The sequence below is a fragment of the Gadus morhua genome, chromosome 22 (assembly GCF_902167405.1).
Source record: "Gadus morhua chromosome 22, gadMor3.0, whole genome shotgun sequence".
Lineage (NCBI taxonomy): Eukaryota > Metazoa > Chordata > Actinopteri > Gadiformes > Gadidae > Gadus > Gadus morhua.
In genome coordinates, this window is record NC_044069.1 from 1,392,185 (window position 1) to 1,410,832 (window position 18,648).

The 18,648-nt window shown below is 44.3% G+C and overlaps 1 long non-coding RNA gene across 2 annotated transcripts; it reads right to left on the bottom strand.

Annotated features, from left to right (window-relative positions):
- Nucleotides 1-17,156: 17,156 nt before the first annotated feature.
- On the bottom strand, nt 17,157-18,200 carry LOC115535311 (uncharacterized). Of its 2 annotated transcripts, none has more exons than XR_003974457.1 (4): nt 18,048-18,200; nt 17,839-17,918; nt 17,486-17,612; nt 17,157-17,196 (listed from the first exon to the last, which is right to left on the bottom strand). It is a non-coding gene; the product is annotated as an uncharacterized LOC115535311 (long non-coding RNA). The 2 variants fall into 2 exon arrangements; XR_003974456.1 differs by lacking the exon at nt 17,157-17,196 and adding an exon at nt 17,202-17,224.
- Between the last annotated feature and the right edge of the window lie 448 nt (nt 18,201-18,648).

Below are 18,648 nucleotides of genomic sequence, written 5' to 3' on the forward strand. Positions count from 1 at the left end.
ACTAGTAATGATAGGACGCATGAAAACCAAACTTACGTTTAGACACACTGATTGAGACTCCACTGTGTGTGGTCATATCCTCCCTCCACACACTGATGAAGAGGTTATGGAGACTCCACTGTTGTGTGTGTGGTCATATCCTCCCTCCACACACTGATGAAGAGGTGATGGAGACTCCACTGTGATGTGTGTGGTCATATCCTCCCTCCACACACTGATGAAGAGGTGATGGAGACTCCACTGTTGTGTGTGTGGTCATATCCTCCCTCCACACACTGATGAAGAGGTGATGGAGACTCCACTGTGTGGTCATATCCTCCCTCCACACACTGATGCACATTTGCATGCACATTTTTTAATAATGCTTTCCCTGAATGAACAAAATACACCGTTTATTATAGCTTTAAATAGCTGCCTGACTTCTGTGCTGCTTATCCCCAAACATCTTAAGTTCCATTCAGGTTATTTCAGAGTAAAATGAATACAAGTGAGACAGACCTTACACACGCAGAGATCTGACTGGGGATAGGAGAGGTTAATTCACTTGAGGTGGTAAACAGGTAATATTTTTAAACTGTTCATTCTCTTGCCAGATGGACTATCTAGGCTAGGCTACTTATAAATATTTGTAATTTTTTTTTTTTTTTTCACCCAGAAATTATATTCAGGGCTAATTAAATAATATCCGGACGAGTGAAACGTAAATGTACTTATCCCAGGACCAAGGCCTCATGAAAAAAGTTTATGTTGACACACACACACACACACACACACACACACACACACACACACACACACACACACACACACACACACACACACACACACACACACACACACACACACACACACACACACACACACACACACACACTCACACACACACACACTAATGCACTAGAATAAAACAGCATAGTGACGCCAATGGCTTCCGGGTTCAGGGTCTGTGTTTAGGATATCTGGGTTTAGGTTCTGGGTTCAGGGTCTTATCGACCAGGTAAACACCCGTCCTGCTGTCCTCTGAGCTCCAGGAACCGCACCAAGTTCCAGGTGGTTAATTACCTCAGACCTCGTTCGCTCAATACATTCATGATCCAAAATCTGACGGCAGCTGACCTCAGATCTGGTGAACGGGGCTTTTATTTCATTCACTTCATACGTTTCGACCAATACTGTTGCTGGAGGCAGAGTTATTTGCAGACAAACTACACCAGGGGCCTGTACTACGAAGCTCGATTAGAGGGTTAGCGAGGTATGTTGAGCGCAGAGCCTGGGTTAGCTGTACCACGAAAGTCGATCTCTTATAGCGTCGCTGTATCACCATGGTGACTTATGCTCGCAACCAAACCTGGTTGGGAGCAGGTTTTCAGCTTATTCTACCCGGAGATCGGTTACTTATATCGGCCTGCGCAGCTTCCTAACCCCTCCTCCGATAATGGCGTCACCATTTGTGGGTGTTCCCGTGGACCTCGGCGCACTTATCGTACAGGCATCTCTCCGGAGACAGAGGGTTTTACGGGACAGAACCGATCCCTTGGCATTGTCTGACGATATTCTTTATGAGAGATACAGATTCTCATCAGAGGGTATTCGTTGTTGGACCGTATGTGGGCAATGCTACACAAAGGAGCCGTGCACTTACTGTTGCGCAGTGTGTCTGTGTTTCAGGTTCAAAGGTGGCCCCACGTTCAACGTACATTAACCCTGGATAGTCAAGTGCCGTGTTGTCCATAATCCCTTACATAACCGCTATGTCAGTGACACAATTAGGCCTAGGCATTTTTTATTCTCCAAATTCATATTATAGCTGTGAGAATTGTTAATAAAAAACACCTCCATAGTCTTAAAACCAAATCATAGGCTAGATTCACCTGAAATTATTCAAATGGATGCTTACAATTTACCACATTGAATAATATTTTTATATTTATTTTTGACTTGGCCCCATGTTCGTAGGAGCGTGCTGGCACCACATCTATGGGGGTAAAAGGCATGATGATACACAATATTTTTTAGACAATATGCAGAATCTTTTCACTTACGAATTAACACTGTGGGCTATTTTTTGCCAGCACGTCACCCTAGCCATATTATGGGCAACCGTGTTCCCCTTGGCTGTGATTTGAACATTGAATTCCTCGTAGGAGTTTATTATAATACACTGCTCGCCTTGGGTGAAATACACCGCTCTCGCTCGAATCATTTTGCATAAGGGTGAGTCAAATGACGCGATAAACGCCCCTTTTATGTGAACGCACATTGAACCTAAAGCGGAAAACCTGGTTCAACTAATTGAATCTAAAGTGAGCGTCGTGGTGCCATTTAACTCTGATTGCGAGTTGCGTCTCTGCAACCCTGTCTCGTCAAAATTACGTTCCCAGAGAACTATTCGGCATTCTCAATTACGTTTGTCATAAAACGTATTTTTTCCGCGATTACGTGTTATTGAACGTATTGCAAATACGTTCGTCCTCAGCCTATTTTTGGCCATTTATTAACCTCTAGGATTATGTTTGGTTGAAACGTATCCCAGATAGGTTAAATGTCAACGTATAGCACATTATTGTCATTAAGGCACATCTTCCTTTCAGGGAACGTTTCATTTAACGTATTTTGTCTGAAAAATGTATCTTGGCCGTGAATACGTGTTATTGAACATATCGCAAATACGTTCGTTGTCAACCTATTTTTTGCCATTCATTTACCTCTAGGATTATGTTTGGTTGAAACGTATCCCAAATATGTTAAATGTCAACGTGTAGCACATTATTGTCATTAAGGCATATTTCCCTTTCGGGAAACGTTTCATTGAACGTTATTTTGTCCCTGATTACGTCTTATTGAACATATTGCAAATAGGTTCGTTCTCAACATTTTTGTTGTTCTTTATTTAAGCTACCTCTTGGATTACATAGGCTACATTTAATTGAAACGTATCCTTAATAGGCTACGTTAAATTTCGATAACACATTATTGTCAGCATATAGGCATAGGTCTACCTCTCGGGGAAGCGTACGTTTGATTGTAATGTTAATAGTCCAACGTTATATCAACATGTCACAAGAGGAGAAATTAGCTGCTGACGGGGTAACTGTAGGAGCGGGGGTTGCTTTGTTGATTTCTTTATCTAGGGCTATAGCTGTGGTCAAAGCGGGAAGTGTGCGTTGTCTGGGCGGCTGCCTGAACTGAGCTGCAGGAAATTATGTTCACACGTTTCTTCATTCATTCATGAAGGCTATACCGGTGAACGGTGACGTCAGACTCACGCCCACCTACAAACCAATCAATGTCCAGTATCAGCCTGTCCTCTCGGAAATACGACCACGTAGGTGGTTTGTTCCGCCACAGATTACGACCCATTGGAATTTATCCAAAACGAGCGAACGAGGCCCTTTACATGTGCGGGCAACCCTTTCTCATCAAAATTACGTTCCCAGAGAACTATTCGGCATTCTCAATTACGTTTGTCTAAATTGTCTGATTACGTTTTATTGAACATATTGTAATGACCTCGCCGGTGACATAACGATGTCGAGTCATTAGTAATTGAAGGAACTTTTAATGGACCAAAACCAGGTCACTGAAACCCGTAACCAACGGCAGAAATCCCACCCAAAACAAACCCCGGTTACCCCGGCAACCCCCAACACGGTCTCACTCACGTGCAGGCCCCCACCCTGTGTTCTTCCAAGGCCCTCCCCCAGCTGACCTAATGATTCGCCCCCACACTGATTGACAAGAAGAACATTACAATACATGCACACAGAACAACTGGCATAACGGACAACGAAATACAATGCAACACATAACACACAAACTATTTAACTGTCCCAGGGTCGCTACAATATCGTAAATACGAATTCGTTCTCAGCCTATTTTTGCCATTTATTTACCTTGTTACTATGGCAGAATAAAGAATAAATTCATGCATTATCATTAAACTTGAACATGTGTTTTTACAGTATAGAGTTGTGGAGAGGGATGACGTATGTTGGCAAACCCGGAAGTGAGCGTCGCCCTCGGTTCCCTTGACAAAAAGTCAACGGGTTTTCCATTGGATTTTGGATTATTGCAGAAAAATCCTCAACTCCTCAAAAACGGAAAATAAATAAATAAATAAAAATAACCGTGCTCCAAAGAACGAAGTGTAAACCAATGCATTCTGAATGGGAGTGTTTCTCCGATTTTTCCATGCTACACAACGAAATGTAAACCCATGCAAATAAAGACTTCATGGTCATAATAATTTAAATATCATTAATCTACTACTGAGTGTGTAGGGAGGTATTCTATTTTTTTCAACGGGGCTGAATCCAGTCACTTGACCGTCATGGTTGCTATGGTGGTTGCTATCGACCGCCCCCTCTAATACTCGTGGCTCTAAAAACCACGCGGCAAAGGAGCTGCCGTCAATTGGGTTGTTTTTGTCGTAAACTAGGGACCGATGTTTGAAAAATAGACAGATATTCCAAGGTATCCTTAAAAGGCAGCTTGGATGTGTTTATTTTCTGCAGTTTAGACTTCTTCTATAACTAATTTCTGAAAGCAAAACACCAAGCTCATTGATTTAACGAGGGAGGGTTATTTGAAACAATTTATTCAATAAATATTTGTGAGAGGTCATTCCTTCTCCTGATTTTACTTCCTATTTATGTCTAGGGTAAACCCCTACTGTCCACAAGCATCCCCCCCTCCCCATATGGATTTGGAGAATTGTTGCCACGTCCCAGTGGTGGAGGTATCATATATATATGAAAGAGGGCATTCAATTATAGCCTAATGATCAATTGGGAGGCCGAAGCCCTAAAGGAAGTGATGCAATAGGTGACTGAGTCGACAACATTTAAGTAAGCTGTAAAGCGTCTCTTATATATCAAAGGGGGTCTCAAAGGACGCATACGCTTCAACCTGTGGCTCCATACAGGAAATGACTCAGCAAGTGCTCCATCTCGTTGCAACTCACCCAGCGGCTCGCTTGCAAGATTTTGGCCTGAAGTTCTTCCCAGACCTACACCCTAGCCATCCAACATGCATATCTGAGAATCAGGCCTCTCTTTAATAATGACAAAAAGTTATGAGAGAAACACACATTAACTTTTTGTTATCTCATAAGCGGCGTGGTGCCGGCTCCTTTTGACCTTTTGACCCCCGACTTCAAAAACGTGGCCACAGGCCAGCTGTGTCTACACACCTTTAGCCACAACTGTACACCTCCATCCCACAAAAAATGGGGACTAGAAACTAACCTCTGTCTTATGTACATTTACTGTACTGTTGGAGGTCACGCCCCTTTGCCGACCTTTTCGAGATAGCTAGGGATGCTAAAATGTTTACACACATTTCCCGGGGCCCCGTGAACGACATATCCGAGATTTGGAGTTCTAGCCCTTAGAGAAAAAAAGTCTTCCCAAATGGAGTGTCATTTGGACAAAGCCCCTCAGAAGTGTAGCCTGCAAGACCTAATGGTTCAGAATGTGGTGGAAAAACAGTTTTTGAGATGGGAAGGTCCTACCGCCCTGAAATTGTAATACCTTATTCTAGGGCCTAACAGGGACCTCCACACCGAAACTTGGCCCGGTCGGACCCCGAGGGCAGGAAGGGGGGGCCTGCCCTCGGGGTCTGACCAGGCCAAGTTTCGGGCAGGAAGGGCCCCCCCTTCCTGCCCTCGGGGTCCGACCGGGCCAAGTTTCGGTGTGGAGGTCCCTGTTAGGCCCTAGAATAAGGTATTAAAATTTCAGGGCGGTAGGACCTTCCTATCTCAAAAACTGTTTTTCCACCACATTCTGAACCATTTGGTCTTGCAGGCTACACTTCTGAGGGGCTTTGTCCAAATGACACTCCATTTGGGAAAACTTTTTTTCTCTAAGGGCTAGAACTCCAAATCTCGGATATGTCGTTCACGGGGCCCCGGGAAATGTGTGTAAACATTTTAGCATCCCTAGCTATCTCGAAAAGGTCGGCAAAGGGGCGTTACCTCCAACAGTACAGTAAATGTACATAAGACAGAGGTTAGTTTCTAGTCCCCATTTTTTGTGGGATGGAGGTGTACATTTGTGGCTAAAGGTGTGTAGACACAGCTGGCCTGTGGCCACGTTTTTGAAGTCGGGGGTCAAAAGGTCAAAAGGAGCCGGCACCACGCCGCTTATGAGATAACAAAAAGTTAATGTGTGTTTCTCTCATAACTTTTTGTCATTATTAAAGAGAGGCCTGATTCTCAGATATGCATGTTGGATGGCTAGGGTGTAGGTCTGGGAAGAACTTCAGGCCAAAATCTTGCAAGCGAGCCGCTGGGTGAGTTGCAACGAGATGGAGCACTTGCTGAGTCATTTCCTGTATGGAGCCGCAGGTTGAAGCGTATGCGTCCTTTGAGACCCCCTTTGATATATAAGAGACGCTTTACAGCTTACTTAAATGTTGTAGACTCAGTCACCTATTGCATCACTTCCTTTAGGGCTTCGGCCTCCTAATTGATCATTAGGCTATAATTGAATGCCCTCTTTCATATATATATGATACCTCCACCACTGGGACGTGGCAACAATTCTCCAAATCCATATGGGGAGGGGGGGATGCTTGTGGACAGTAGGGGTTTACGCCTAGACATAAATAGGAAGTAAAATCAGGAGAAGGAATGACCTCTCACAAATATTTATTTAATAAATTGTTTCAAATAACACTCCCTCGTTAAATCAATGAGCTTGGTGTTTTGCTTTCAGAAATAAGTTATAGAAGAAGTCTAAACTGCAGAAAATAAACACATCCAAGCTGCCTTTTAAGGATACCTTGGAATATCTGTCTATTTTTCAACCATCGGACCCTAGTTTACGACAAAAACAACCCAATTGACGGCAGCTCCTTTGCCGCGTGGTTTTTAGAGCCACGAGTATTAGAGGGGGCGGTCGATAGCAACCACCATAGCAACCATGACGGTCAAGTGACTGGATTCAGCCCCGTTGAAAAAAATAGAATACCTCCCTACACACTCAGTAGTAGATTAATGATATTTAAATTATTATGACCATGAAGTCTTTATTTGCATGGGTTTACATTTCGTTGTGTAGCATGGAAAAATCGGAGAAACACTCCCATTCAGAATGCATTGGTTTACACTTCGTTCTTTGGAGCACGGTTATTTTTATTTATTTATTTATTTTCCGTTTTTGAGGAGTTGAGGATTTTTCTGCAATAATCCAAAATCCAATGGAAAACCCGTTGGCTTTTTGTCAAGGGAACCGAGGGCGACGCTCACTTCCGGGTTTGCCAACATACGTCATCCCTCTCCACAACTCTATACTGTAAAAACACATGTTCAAGTTTAATGATAATGCATGAATTTATTCTTTATTCTGCCATAGTAACAAGGTAAATAAATGGCAAAAATAGGCTGAGAACTAATTCGTATTTACGATATTGTAGCGACCCTGGGACAGTTAAATAGTTTAGTGTAGTTTAGCTATTTACAGCTTTGTTTATACAGGGCTGAGGGGAGGCTGGAGGAGCTTAAAAACAAAACAAATCAATCGCATCAACATGCCTTTCCTTTAGCGACACAAGAGGCCAATAGTGTGTTATGTGTTGCATTGTATTTCGTTGTCCGTTATGCCGGTTGTTCTGTGTGCATGTATTGTAATGTTCTTCTTGTCAATCAGTGTGGGGCATGGACATGGGGGCGAATCATTAGGTCAGCTGGGGGAGGGCCTTGGAAGAACACGAGGGTGGGGGCCTGCACGTGAGTGAGACCGTGTTGGGGGTTGCCGGGGTAACCGGGGTTTGTTTTGGGTGGGATTTCTGCCGTTGGTTACGGGTTTCAGTGACCTGGTTTTGGTCCATTAAAAGTTCCTTCAATTACTAATGACTCGACATCGTTATGTCACCGGCGAGGTCATTACAATATGTTCAATAAAACGTAATCAGACAATTTAGACAAACGTAATTGAGAATGCCGAATAGTTCTCTGGGAACGTAATTTTGATGAGAAAGGGTTGCCCGCACATGTAGAGGGCCTCGTTCGCTCGTTTTGGATAAATTCCAATGGGTCGTAATCTGTGGCGGAACAAACCACCTACGTGGTCGTATTTCCGAGAGGACAGGCTGATACTGGACATTGATTGGTTTGTAGGTGGGCGTGAGTCTGACGTCACCGTTCACCGGTATAGCCTTCATGAATGAATGAAGAAACGTGGGAACATAATTTCCTGCAGCTCAGTTCAGGCAGCCGCCCAGACAACGCACACTTCCCGCTTTGACCACAGCTATAGCCCTAGATAAAGAAATCAACAAAGCAACCCCCGCTCCTACAGTTACCCCGTCAGCAGCTAATTTCTCCTCTTGTGACATGTTGATATAACGTTGGACTATTAACATTACAATCAAACGTACGCTTCCCCGAGAGGTAGACCTATGCCTATATGCTGACAATAATGTGTTATCGAAATTTAACGTAGCCTATTAAGGATACGTTTCAATTAAATGTAGCCTATGTAATCCAAGAGGTAGCTTAAATAAAGAACAACAAAAATGTTGAGAACGAACCTATTTGCAATATGTTCAATAAGACGTAATCAGGGACAAAATAACGTTCAATGAAACGTTTCCCGAAAGGGAAATATGCCTTAATGACAATAATGTGCTACACGTTGACATTTAACATATTTGGGATACGTTTCAACCAAACATAATCCTAGAGGTAAATGAATGGCAAAAAATAGGTTGACAACGAACGTATTTGCGATATGTTCAATAACACGTATTCACGGCCAAGATACATTTTTCAGACAAAATACGTTAAATGAAACGTTCCCTGAAAGGAAGATATGCCTTAATGACAATAATGTGCTATACGTTGACATTTAACCTATCTGGGATACGTTTCAACCAAACATAATCCTAGAGGTTAATAAATGGCCAAAAATAGGCTGAGGACGAACGTATTTGCAATACGTTCAATAACACGTAATCGCGGAAAAAATACGTTTTATGACAAACGTAATTGAGAATGCCGAATAGTTCTCTGGGAACGTAATTTTGACGAGACAGGGTTGGTCTCTGTCGAGCCAGGTTTTCCCAAGAAAGCCTGGGTATGTTCAGCGAGGTTTGTGGTATACCCCCCAGCACATGAACATTTTAAAATGTAAATACACACACACACACACACACACACACACACACACACACACACACACACACACCTGTATAATTAATTGGTGTACAACACCTCCCTCTGCTGGCAGTTTGGACAACAGTCTCACACCAAACTAGGGTTAGGGTTTCCGTTTGAACCAACGAAGCTATAGTACATCGATGCAAGACCGGGTTGGTGGTTTGAACATGTTGTAGTAGCAGAGAATGGCCTGCGGGGGCAGTATGTACATGGTTAAATACATGAATAGGCTAATTTAGTAGTAATATAGATGTTTGATATTTTTACAAAATGGATTATGTGAACATCGCTGAATAACATCCATCATGTATATTAAATGTATTGCAGGAGTTTAGCTTGACATTAACCAAGTTAAAGGACAATTAATGAAACGCACCAAACATGCAGAAGTCAATGTAGGTTTTTAATATACAGTATAAACAAAAACACTTGACAGAAGTTGAATACATACTTTTGTAAAGGAAAGCAGAGGAAAACATTTTCCCAAATTAATCATTTCAAAATGTCACAACCATTCAGAAAGCAAGTGAAGAGGTTTGTGTAAAACCAGTCCTCGCTGACCAGCTCTGTCCCTGACTCTAAACCCTGACTCTCAACCCTAACGCTGAACCCTCTGAAGGCAGGAAGACGTTCCTTCAGTGTAAAGGTTCAAGAAGGCACTCCTTCAGAGTAAAGGTTCGAACCACGGAGAAGGAAGAAGAAGGGAAGGATTAGAGATTAGTGAAGTAGTGCGGTTAGTGACAGACGTGAGGGTAAGGCGTGTGGAACCACACGGGTACATGTGGGGTCAAGAAGTTCACTCCCACTGGAGGTCATTGATCCATCAGCCTAAAACCACTGAGTTTTGGTTTTCTTGAAGACGAGGCTAAGATGAACTGAGGAGACGGGACCAGCAGGATCAGGTGAGGTTCAGCTCTGGTGTGTCTGCCCGGACCAAACAAGGACATGGATTAGGTTCAATATTCAAAAGATGCAACATTATCTGAACCAAAGAGACGTCATTAAGGAGCAGGCAGGCTTTAGGGCGCCTTGCTCAAGGACGCATCACTGTATTCTGAGGACTTGAACCCGGCACCATTGGTCTGAGAGTTGAACCCCCAACCCCCTACCTGGTCCACCAGGTCCAGATAATGCAAACTTATGAGGAATCCTTGATGGTAGAGTCCTGGTCGTCCTTGATGGTAGAGTCCTGGTAGAGTCCTGGTCAACCTCAGGATTTGCCTTCCAGATGTATGGCTTCTCCGTCAGTCCTCCAGATTCCTGGTCTGGTTACAAACGTAATTTGGCTCTAATGTAAGGTCACAAACACAGGAGTAGGTGGGCTCTAATGTAAGGTAACAAACACAGGAGTAGGTGGGCTCTAATGTAAGGTAACAAACACAGGAGTAGGTGGGCTCTAATGTAAGGTCACAAACACAGGAGTAGGTGGGCTCTAATGTAAGGTAACAAACACAGGAGTAGGTGGGCTCTAATGTAAGGTAACAAACACAGGAGTAGGTGGGCTCTAATGTAAGGTAACAAACACAGGAGTAGGTGGGCTCTAATTACGTGTAACAAAGTAGCAGCTGTAGTTTGTCTGGAAACCAACAACAGTAGTATGCCTCAACTTAACTACTGGACAAACTGATCCTGCGTTACAACAAGGCGATCCGTTTACTTTATGCAAACTGACGAGGATCCTTGTTGATAGAGTGATGTCGTCCTCCAGAGTCTTGGCTCCTCCATCAGCACTCCTCAGCCAGAGTCCTGGTCTGGAACAAACAGCTCAAATCTGGCCCCAACGTCTGGTAACAAACATGTAGTTTGTCTTATTTTCAAGCTCTCTATATCCACTTTTTTATGTTAATAAAAATGTACAATCCAAGTTTGTAGAGTGATTTTCATCCTCCAGATTCACGGCTCCCCTACCAGCTCGCCTCCGCTCCAGAAACACGTGGTAGTTTAACACATGTCAAAGTAACAGCTGTATTTTGCCCTTTTCAAGTTAACCATGTTAAGTAAATACAAACTTACGAGGAATCCTTGTTGGAAAATTCAAGATTCAAAGATTCATAGTCTGGAACAAACAGCGGAAGTCTTGCTTTAATGTGTGGTGAAACAGATGTAGTTGACTGGTATATTAACAAACGCCGGTAGTTTGTGGTAGCAGTATTCTACGGTAAGTGGCACTGAGTGTGATGATCACTTCAGAGTCGGGCTCCATCTACCCAACGACAGGAATCCTCCACCAGGCAGGGCCTCCATCAGTTCCTCCACCAGGCAGGGCCTCCATCATCTCCTCCACGAGGCAGGGCCTCCATCAGCTCCTTCAGCAGGCAGGTTCTTCAGCACGGCTCCTCCATCAGGCAGGATCTCGGCTCCTCCATCAGCCCCTTCAGCCATGGATTCCTGGTCTGGTCACAAACAGTTGGTCTCAGCAGTAAATCACCTGGAGACGCAACCCACCCCACCTCCTGCATCTGAGGTTCACTTGTAAAATGGAAGACGAATTTAAACATTTAAACACTTGAATTAGACAACGTCTACAGATTGACCCATTCAGCAATTCATCCACTACGGTCGTAGCAGCACTCGTAACAATAATGGCTCATCTGACTCCTACATAACCCCGGTATGAATTAACTCAAATCACAGCGTGACACAGATTTAAAGTCTTAAGATGATCAAAACCAGACCTAAACTACCGTGGATTTTAGTGTTTCAGATGAGCTTGGTGATGGTTACCCTCTGGTCCGGTGCTGCAGACCCCTGGTCTCCAGCCCCTGGCACCACAAGCCGGTCCCCAGCCTCTCAGCCTCGCCTTTCAGCTACAGCAGCAGGTTTACATCAGCATTTGCCCAACAATAATTATTTATTATTACAAATATTTATTTGACTCCGAAACTGATTTACACAATTAATTTAACTATTATTTTATAACTCAAGGCTAGAAAAGACTGGAGGGATCAGACATGAGCATCCCGTTTTGGGAATGAAGACAGAGCAGTCCACAAGTTTAAAGAAGTGGTTCAGCCCATGCATTGAAACTGACTCACACACCAGAGCACTGACCTGTTCTGGAGGGCTTCTGACAGGAGGTGGAGGTCTGGCTCTGGGTGAGGAGATGGAGGTCTGGCTCTGGCTGAGGAGATGGAGGTCTGGCTCTGGGTGAGGAGATGGAGGTCTGGCTCTGGGTGAGGAGGTGGAGGTCTGGCTCTGGGTGAGGAGGTGGAGGTCTGGCTCTGGGTGAGGAGGTGGAGGTCTGGCTCTGGGTGAGGAGGTGGAGGTCTGGCTCTGGGTGAGGAGGCAGACACCTTGGGACAAACTAGATGTTACCTTTTTAACCTTGTACAGTTCTAGAGTTTCTTCTACTGTAACATGTGGGAAAGACAGCCATTATTTTAGCTTTGATATTATCCAGTTGGTAACTAAGCACCAAAGTCGTTGTTTAACGTCATTCCATTGGGTAGGGTTTTACTTCAATTATTGACACCAGATATTTAGAACGTATGAAAGCTGAAGTAACAAAGAACACTAAGCAGTATCGATATTAAATCAAATATACTCAGCCATATTCAGGTGCAGGGTTCCGTCGAAGAAATGCCAAATTGTCTTCCACCTTGAAATGATCTTCAGCCTTCACTGATGATCAGAAATGGGCCCGCAAGTAGAACGCTGTTTCGAACGCAGCGAGAGTCCGGTCAACGTGATTAAAGTCGACGCAACAGTCGGAAACTATCAAGATATTGTACGATGTACGCGTCAGTGAGTATTTAATATCAAACTTAAGTAGTTTAAGATAAGGGGCAACAATTCCTGATGGAAACCGACTGAAAAATAGTTTGTTGGCAACGGCTCGAAGATACGCAAATACAATCCAGAACGTTCCGCCAGATACCTTCAGGGGATTCACGTCCAACTAACAGCCACGTGGGTTCTTATGGTTGTCAAGACTACAACGTTCTATGCTAACCATTGAGACTAAATCAAGTGAACGCACTCAGAACCTTCCACGGCGGGAAGCACAAACCGTCCGACTGGAATCCGAACATTCCGGCCGGAACCAACCAAAGAAAAAACAGAACCAGCGCCTCACCTTGAGCTGAACGGAGGAAGATCCTGAAGTCCAGCGATGGTCTTTATTAAAACACAGCCAACAGACTTACCTTGAGGAGTTCCGTTTGTTGCTGTTGGTCATTAATACTATTCAGTGTACCTTTACATTATTATGCACCCAGTGTGTACAAGTTAAATCACTCAAAACCGTACGAAGAACCGAACTACCATGTACGTTCCACAACAACTTTAAACCTCAATTCTTTGCTTAAAAACAATGGAATAATTCAATGCAAAACCTTGTCTACATTTTAAAATTAAAAACAATTATCGACATTCAGGGTACAAACCATGCAGATCAAATCTAAACAGTGAGCTCACAGAGAGCCGACCATAGCCAAGCAATGTCACCCTGACCGCCTCATTACCAACAGCAAATCATGCCAGCCAACCAACACATGTACAGGTCCAGTGAGAAGTGGGCATTTGAGCGAAAGGACTGCCCATAGTAAAATTAAGCCCAATTCCTGAACTATCCAACCATCTTCATGGTTTAAAGATTTAAAGACTTAAATTGCAATTGTGTTCGAATCACCGTTGTCTGCTCCATCTTTACTTATAAATCTCTACATCTCCATCGCTATAGTGTTGCATCCTACTCATGAGGGTGGGGTCTGAGTGAGCAGAGATGCGTGCTGGGATACAGTGCTTTCTGAAGTCTTCAGTTCTATAGACATGCCCCTCAGGTGAAACCAAGTGTTTGAGAATCTGTCGTGACATCAGTTACATGAGCTGGAATATTCCTCAAGATGGCGCCAGGATTCTCCAAGGAGGAAGGCCAAGAGGAGGATGTGAGGGTTCTTCCTCTCAGACAGTGAAACACAACAACGGTCTTCATCAGAGTACCATTGAACACTTCGAAACGTTCTCCTCTATACACCTTGAAGCCCCAGTGAAGGTTTCCTTGCCTCCTCAGTTGAAGAGCACAACTTCAGCTTGAAGAGCGCACTAGTTGGAGTTCCCAGATTGGTTCTGATTTAAGGGAACCGATCGTTCAGCTAGTCCGGTACAGCAAATACAGTTCAGCCTGAGAAGACGTGCAACTGAGAGCAAGACAAGATCCACAGGGCTCTCCATCAATCCAGCCAGGTAGGAAGATCCGCTTCATTACAGGTCTGAAGGTCATCTTGAACAACCATTGAGGTCCCTTTCCAACTTCAGAGTCTCCTTGTGGAAAGCCTTTAGGTGTCCATCCTCCATTGATCCTGATTGCTGTAGTCCTAGTTTGAAGTCGCTGATCTGAACACGCCACTTGCATCCTTTTACACTTGATTTGGATACTCTCCTTCCTGCCCAGTGTGTTGGATCTCGCTCCGGAGCGTCGCTCAGGGCTCTTCATGTCTCCTGGAGGCCTCAAGTAAACATGTGGCCTTCCAGCGGGCATGATTTAGTTGACCATTCCAATACACCAAGCCAATCACACAGACCCCGTATGAAAATGATCAATGTCAAAGCAAGCAGGACGCAGAACCCAGGACTCGCACGTAGAACCCCATGCCGGGTGTGACACACACACACACACACACACACACACACACACACACACGGTAGAACCCTAGCGATGTTCAAAAATCTTCCATCTCATGTCAAACCCACACACACCACTGAGCCATAAAAGACCAAACACTCGTGCAGGGTAAAAACCTCATGCCAAATAACATTCCATCATCCACCCCCAGCTCTTCTGTCAGGGCACCCAGAACAGAACCACCAATATCTCCAGAGACGTAAATTATGCACAACATTCTTCAGTGGCGTCCCACGTTGGTGATGGATTATGCTTGGTGTCTCCATTCACGCTGTTTCAACGTCTCTGAAGTCATGCGTTTGTAGTCCAGTGGTTTAGTGATTGAGGGGCTGCTGCTGCTGCTGCTGCCGCCCCCAGTGAGGATGACTTTTTTTCTTTTGATGCACAGCTAGATGACTCAAATGCACCCATGTCCGTGGAAACAGAGGTAATAGATTATCGTAAATCTGCCCCTGTAATGGAAAGCCTGCACCACTTTCCAAGAGTTAAAAAAGTGGCACTCCGGTATAACGCTGCAACACCATCCAGTGCACCAGTCGAAAGGCTTTTCAGTGTAGGAGGACCTGTGCTCACCCCAAAGCGAAACCGTCTTGGTGATGAACGCTTTCAGCGGCTTCTCCTGTTGCGCTATAACAAATACTTTAGTGGTATGGAGTAGTTCTGCAGAACCTTAGGCTAAGGTCAAGGCTAAATGCCTTCATTAGTTGTGTTCATTATTATTGTCAGATTTTTTTTGGCTGTATATTTTCTTCAGTTGTATTCTATATTTAGCCCTTGTTTGGTTGTATATTTTGTCCTTTAAGACTTTGTTGTTTGGTCCTAACCAAAACATTAATAGGCTCTAAGCATAAGTTCCTCGTAAAGTCTCTGTGGGACTGAAATGTTGAATGTGTTTCATTATTTATGCTGTTCTCATGCTCTTTTTTATTACTGCTATTTCAGGGCAGTATTGCAATGTTTCTCAAATGGAAAAAGGCAATTCTAGTTATACTTCTTATATGCTGATCAAAGCATAGTTGAGGGTCAAACAAGACACCAAGATTTCTGACGGATGCACTCTGTGGGATGGCGAAGCCATCCAACCACAGAGAGACATCCTCAAACTTTTCCCGGTCCCGCTTCGAGCCGATAATCATCAGCTCTGTCTTCCCAGAATTAAGCTGTAGGAAGTTTTGTGACATCCAGCCCTTCACAGCAGCCAAACAGGACTCAACCTTTTGAATCTGGGCAGAATCCCCGGGTTGGTGGTTTGAACCTGTTGTAGTAGCAGAGAATGGCCTGCGGGGGCAGTATTCAAGATTCAAGATTCAAGATGCTTTATTTATCCCGAGGGAAATTATTGTGCAATGTATGTACATGGTTAAATACATGAATAGGCTTGAATTTAGTAGTAATATGGATGTTTGTATTTTTGCAAAATGGATTATGTGAACAGCATCCATCATGTATATTAAATGTATTGCAGGAGTTTAGCTTGACATTAACCAAGTTAAAGGACAATTTATCAAACGCACCAAACATGTAGAAGTCAATGTAGGATTTTAATATACAGTATAAACAGAAACACTTGACAGAAGTTGAATACATACTTTTGTAAAGGAAAGCAGAGGAAAACATTTTCCCAAATTAATCATTTCAAAATGTCACCACCATTCACAAAAGCAAGTGAAGAGGTTTGTGTAAAACCAGTCCTCCCTGACCGGCTCTGTCCCTGACTCTAAACCCTGACTCTCAACCCTAACGCTGAACCCTCTGAGGGCAGGAAGACGGTCCTTCAGTGTAAAGGTTCAAGAAGACACTCCTTCAGAGTAAAGGTTCGAACCACGGAGAAGGAAGAAGAAGGTAAGGAGTAGAGATTAGTGAAGTAGTGAGGTTTGTGACAGACGTGAGGGTAAGGCGTGTGGAAGCACACGGGTACTTGTGTGGTCAAGAAGATCACTCCCACTGGAGGTCATTGATCCATCAGGATCAGACCGCTGAGTTCAGCAGGTCTTCTGGAAGACGAGGCTAAGATGAACTGAGGAGACGGGACCAGCAGGATCAGGTGGGGTTCAGCTCAGGTGAGTCTGACCCCGACCAAACAGGATCAGGTGAGGTTCAGCTCAGGTGTGTCTGCCCGGAGCAAACAAGGACATGGATTACGTTCAATATTCAAAAGAGGCAACATTATCTGAATCAAAGATAAGTCATTAAGGAGCAGGCAGGCTTTAGGGAGCCTTGCTCAAGGACGCATCGCTGTATTCTGAGGACTTGAACCAGGCACCAATGGTCTGAGAGTTGAACCCCCAACCCCCTACCTGGTCCACTATGTTCAGATAATGCAAACTTACGAGGAATCCTTGATGGTAGAGTCCTGGTCGTCCTCAGGATTTGCCTTCCACAGGTATGGCTTCTCCGTCAGTCCTCCAGATTCCTGGTCCGGTTACAAACGTTGTTTGGCTCTAATGTAAGGTAACAAACACAGGAGTAGGTGGGCTCTAATGTAAGGTAACAAACACAGGAGTAGGTGGGCTCTAATGTAAGGTAACAAACACAGGAGTAGGTGGGCTCTAATGTAAGGTAACAAACACAGGAGTAGGTGGGCTCTAATGTAAGGTCACAAAGTAGCAGCTGTAGTTTGTCTGTTAACCAACAACAGTAGTATGCCTTAACTTAACTACTGGACAAACTAATCCTGCGTTACAACAAGGCGATCCGTTTACTTTATGCAAACTGACGAGGATCCTTGTTGGTAGAGTGATGTCGTCCTCCAGAGTCTTGGCTCCTCCATCAGCACTCCTCAGCCAGAGTCATGGTCTGGAACAAACAGCTCAAATCTGGCCCCAACGTCTAGTAACAAACATGTAGTTTGTCTTATTTTCAAGCTCTCTATTTCCACTTTATGTTAATGAAAATGTACAATCCAAGTTGGTAGAGTGATTTTCATCCTCCAGATTCACGGCTCCCCTACCAGCTCGCCTCCGCTCCAGAAACACGTGGTAGTTTGACACATGTCAAAGTAACATCTGTATTTTGCCCTTTTCAAGTTAACCATGTTAAGTAAATACAAACTTACAAGGAATCCTTGTTGTCAATTCCTAATCGTCTTACAGCTTCTCAGCTCCCCCACCAGCTCTCTTCAGACAGATTCATAGTCTGGAACAAACAGCGGAAGTCTTGCTTTAATGTGTGGTAAAACAGATGTAGTTGACTGGTATATTAACAAAGGCTGGTAGTTTGTGGTAGCAGTATTCTACGGTAAGTGGCACTGAGTGTGATGATCACTTCAGAGTCGGGCTCCATCTACCCAACGACAGAAATCCTCAACCAGGCAGGGCCTCCATTGGTTCCTCCACCAGGCAGGGCCTCCATCGGTTCCTCCACCAGGCAGGGCCTCCATCGGTTCCTCCACCAGTCAGGGCCTCCATCAGCTCCTCCACCAGGCAGGGCCTCCATCAGCTCCTCCACCAGGCAGGGCCTTCAGCACGGCTCCTCCACCAGCCAATTCAGCCATGGATTCCTGGTCTGGTTACAAACAGTTGGTCTCAGCAGTAAATCACCTGGAGACGCAACCCACCCCCTGCATCTGAGGTTCACTTGTAAAATGGAAGACGAATATAAACGCATTTAAACACTTGAATTAGACAACGTCTACAGATTGACCCATTCAGCAATTCATCCACTACGGTCGTAGCAGCACTCTAACAATAATGGCTCATATGACTTCTACATAACCCCGGTATGAATTAACTCAAATCACAGCGTGGCACAGATTTAAAGTCTTAAGATGATCAAAACCAGACCTAAACTACCGTGGATTTTAGTGTTTCAGATGAGCTTGGTGATGGTTACCCTCTGGTCCGGTGCTGCAGGCCCCTGGTCTCCA